Source organism: Myodes glareolus, chromosome 4 (assembly GCF_982192425.1).
Source record: "Myodes glareolus chromosome 4, mMyoGla1.1, whole genome shotgun sequence".
NCBI classification, from domain to species: Eukaryota; Metazoa; Chordata; class Mammalia; order Rodentia; family Cricetidae; genus Myodes; species Myodes glareolus.
This window is the reverse complement of record NC_142029.1, coordinates 4,311,893-4,316,069: the sequence shown is the minus strand read 5'-3', so window position 1 is coordinate 4,316,069 and position 4,177 is coordinate 4,311,893. Positions and strand designations below refer to the sequence as shown.

Genomic DNA, 4,177 nt, shown 5'->3' with positions numbered 1-4,177 from the left:
AGACTGTATTTACTTCGTGCAGTTAGCTCTGTAGGGTTTGAGTGGGATGTAAAATGCCACAGAACGGCTGATTATACGGTGGTTAGAAAGAAGTAAAAACAAAGCCAGACTAACCTCGATTCCAGGAGCTTGTGAGCATTAATCTACCGTCTCACCATAGCCGAGTGTGTCCTCGTGGCTACTCTAGTTCCTGAGGGCAGCGCTCCCCCTCTCTCTCACCATCTGGTTGACAGCCCTGTGAACCTGCCCTCATGGAGAGAATCAACTTGGATCTCTCTCCTCTTGTCTTTTTTTTTTTTTGAGACAGTGTCTCACTGTCTCACTATGTAGACCAATCACGACACTCACAGAGATCCACAGGCCTCTGCTTCCTGAGTGCTGGGTTAAAGGCGTGTATGTACCACCACATTCCTCTTCTCTCTGCATGTTGAGAGTGAGCACGTGCTGTGGTGTGGAGGCCAGGGAACAGCGTGCAGGAATTCTCCCCTCCTACTGTGTAGGTGCTAGGAATCAAATTCCGGTCATCAGGCTTGGTGCTAAGTGTGTTTACCTGCAGAACCATCTGTCCAGCTAACCATAGCTTCTCCGTAGAGACTCTCCAAACAAAAAGTGTCTTGATGAACAAGACAGAAACTGCTCAAGTTAAAAAGTCTTTGGCTTTTTTATCTTTCTTTTGTTGGCTCTTGTCAGTAGATGCCAAACTTGCATTCTGGTTTCCCTCCTTCGGGAGACCAAAGGTTCTTGCATCCACAGGCATTCAGGGAAACCATAAATGTTAGTCATGATTTTTTTTTTTTCTCAAAGGAGGAATACCCATTCTTCATTCAGAAGACTGGGAATTGGAGGTGATTAACAGCCTGGTGATCTCAGTTATCTGTTAGGCCAGGCCATAGCAAGGTCCTACAACCAGGACCAGAGGTGGCTAGTAATCTAAATGACCCTTACAGCCAGAGGCTCCCCCAAGCTCTCACAACCAGGACCGGAGGAAGTGGCTAACAGCCCAAATGACCTCCATGCTATCTGTGTGACCGAGACCAGGCCAGATCCTTCTTTAGGCCCTTGAGCTAACCTATCTCCAGAACACATCTTCTTGGAAGAAATGACATGTATGTTGAATTGAGTTTCCATGTAATTATGCTTTTTGTGTGGACAGGGGATTGTATTAACCGGGAAACTCCACCCCACCCCCAAACTGTACTGTGTTTTAACTCTGCTGGCAATGAACCGCCTGGCATCAGACTCCCCCAGTCTGATTTTCATTCTCACTTCTTCACAGTTTGCTCCCCTCCCTGGACACCTGCAGGGTCCCCCTTGTTGTGTCCCCCCCATTAAAAATGTTGTCCTTTGTCCCTTTGGTAAACTATAAATCACTGTTTAAACAAAGCGTTTGAGAAAGTGATAAATATAGAAGGTAAAATCAACAATTAAAAGTAGGATTGGTGCCTGGGGCAAGAAGTCAGGCCGGCCAGACACATGAAGCAGTGAAAGTAAGATATACAGAGGGAAGAAAAAGTAAAAAGTCCTGAGGCAAAAGGCGGATAAAGAGAAGCAGGTTAATTTAAGTGAAAAGAACAAGCCAGAGAGTGTAAGCTAGGCCCAGCATTCAAAACTAAACAACAACAACAAAAAATGTAGAGTTGGTATGTAGCTCAGCGATAGAGGACTTGTTTAGCATCCACGAGGCCCTAGCTTCACCACCCCCCCCGCCAGTAGCCAAAAAGGATAATTAGAAAGAACATATCAGCGTCAGGTAGCGGTGGCACACACCTTTAATCCCAGCACTAGGAAGGCAGAGGCAAGCGGATCTCCGAGTTCAAGACCAGCCCGGTCTATAGAATGAGTTCCAGTACAGTCAGGGCTACACAGAGAAACTCTGTTTCAAAGAGAGAGCTCTGTTTCAAAGAGAGAGAGAGAGAGAGAGAGAGAGAGAGAGAGAGAGAGAGAGAGAGAGAGAACCCGCCCCGCTAGGGGTGCTGTGAGGATGAGGATGGCTCAGTGGTTAAGAGGACTTCCTGAGAAGCCCTTTGAGATGAGGACTGGAGTTCAGAGGCCAGCACCCTCCTTGAACGGTTCATAAATGCCGGGAACTCTAGCTCCAAAGGACTCAGCAGCCCCCTGTGGCCTTCACGGACACCTGCTCACATGTGCATGCACAGAAATAAAATGAATACACCTTTGGAAATGTAAACCACCACTTCTTCAGCGGTGTGCCCCTGGTAAGCTTCTCACGCCCCGGTAAAAATCCTCTCGCCTCTGCTTGTGCAAACGACCTTAGTTAAACACGGCGGCACACACACACACGCACACACGCACACACACACACACACACACACGCACACACACACACGCCAGGAAGTAAGGGGGAGACGGTGGGAGGAAGGAGAGTTTCTGTGGGAGAGGAAAGGGATGAGAGCGAAACTGGGGATGGAACAGCTAAAGTTCACGCTACACGTGTCTGAACCGCGCCAGTCTTCCCCTTGATCACCCTGCCGGGAAAGAGGCCCCCTGTTCCTTTGTGGCAAAGCAGCGCACACGCTTGGCATCCTGGTTTATTCCTGTGGCTGTGATAAAATAACCCTAAACAAAACAAACAGCAAAACTAAACCAGCAACAACCCAGGGAAGAAAGGCGTTTATTTTAGCTTAGGATTCCAGGTTACAGTTCAGTACTTTGGCAAAGCCAAGGCAGGAACACCAAACAGCTAGTTACAAACACAGCCACGGTCGAGAGCAGAGAGAAATGGATGCACGCAGGCTGCTCTGTCTCCTGTTGGCTTGTGTTCAGCTTGATTTCTTCACTCCTGTATTGTCCAGGATCCCCTGCTTATGGTGCCACCTACAGTGGATAGGACAATTCCCCAAGACATGTGCACAGGCCAACCTGCTGTGGACAATCCCTCACTGAGACTCTGGCTTGTAATAAGTTGACAATTGAAGTTGACCACCACACTTGGGAGCGTGTGGCTATTCCTAGATGTGTTTATAAAATGCCTCCATGCTGCCCTGTGTGTCTGAGCTGGGTCCATATTTTGGAGCTTCATTCATTTGCTTTCTGCCTTTTGGACCAGAGGTTGTTGGTAACATTCTGTTACTCTTTGCTTGAAACAGCTTTGTTACAGTTGAAGTTTTGTTTGTTTGTTTTTCAAGATATGGTTTCTCTGTGTAGTCCTGGCTGTCCTGGAACTCACTCTGTAGACCATGCTGGCCTCCAACTCACAGAGATGCCCCTGCTTCTGCCTCCCAAGTTCTGGGATTAAAAGCATGCTCCCTCACTGCCCAGCTTCAGCTGAAATTTAGTATGATGTGCTGGAAGATATTTGAGATTGCCTTTTCATTTTGGGAGTCCTGAAGCTTGACCATGAAGCTCCCCATGGTAGGTTCCTATCTGTCTTTTCTGCTCCCTTTGGGCATGGGATGGGGTGTTCCAGTTGGATATTGTATCTTGGAATGAATCCAGCCTTCCACTTCAAGCATGAATGGGCCATCGTGGATCCCCTAGATATTTCTGCAAAATCAACAGTAAAATTGAGAAGAACGGACTTGGGCAGAGAATGGAGACAAGCATTCAGGGAACCGAAAGTCTGAAAGTGCTGACCAGCGACTCCAAATCTGTGGCCTCTGAAACCTCAGGGAGTCCAGGTGGCCGGCCAGCAGTCACTCTCCGCTTCCTGTTGCCTTCCCCCTGCTCTCATTCACGTGCTGGCTCCACTTCTTACCTCTGTTTTCAGACCTCCAGGAAACCTTCCCCACCGCACTGCAAGCAATCACCTCCGTTGGTACTTCTAGAGAGCTGGAAGATGGTCTCCATGAGGCCCCACTCCTCTCTGGTACCCAGACGCGGACTACTTCCCATCACCGCGGAGCAATCAGCTCTACTTTTAGCTTAGCTGTGGTCTGCTCCTCATGCTCCGCCTCAGGTCCCTCCACCCCTCCTGAAGGACGTGGCTGCTGTGTCTCCTGAGCCACAATTTGTCCCCCTCTACGCAAACATGCAAACTAACATACTCCTAACAAACCTACCAGGCTGTGTGTGGTGGTGTCCACCTATAATCCCAGCACTCTGAGGAACTGATGAAGGAGAATGTCCCCAAGGGCACACTCCTACTTTGGGCATCAAAAGTCCTCTGAGGAAATCCTCAGCCCTGGGAAAACCAGGATGGCTGCCATCTTTCTTCTGT

General features: G+C 48.7%; 1 long non-coding RNA gene across 1 annotated transcript; it reads right to left on the bottom strand.

Annotated features, from left to right (window-relative positions):
- Positions 1-2,615: 2,615 nt before the first annotated feature.
- On the bottom strand, positions 2,616-3,885 carry LOC125393284 (uncharacterized). The gene is made up of 2 exons (XR_007229756.3): positions 3,716-3,885; positions 2,616-3,504 (listed from the first exon to the last, which is right to left on the bottom strand). It is a non-coding gene; the product is annotated as an uncharacterized LOC125393284 (long non-coding RNA).
- Positions 3,886-4,177: the final 292 nt, after the last annotated feature.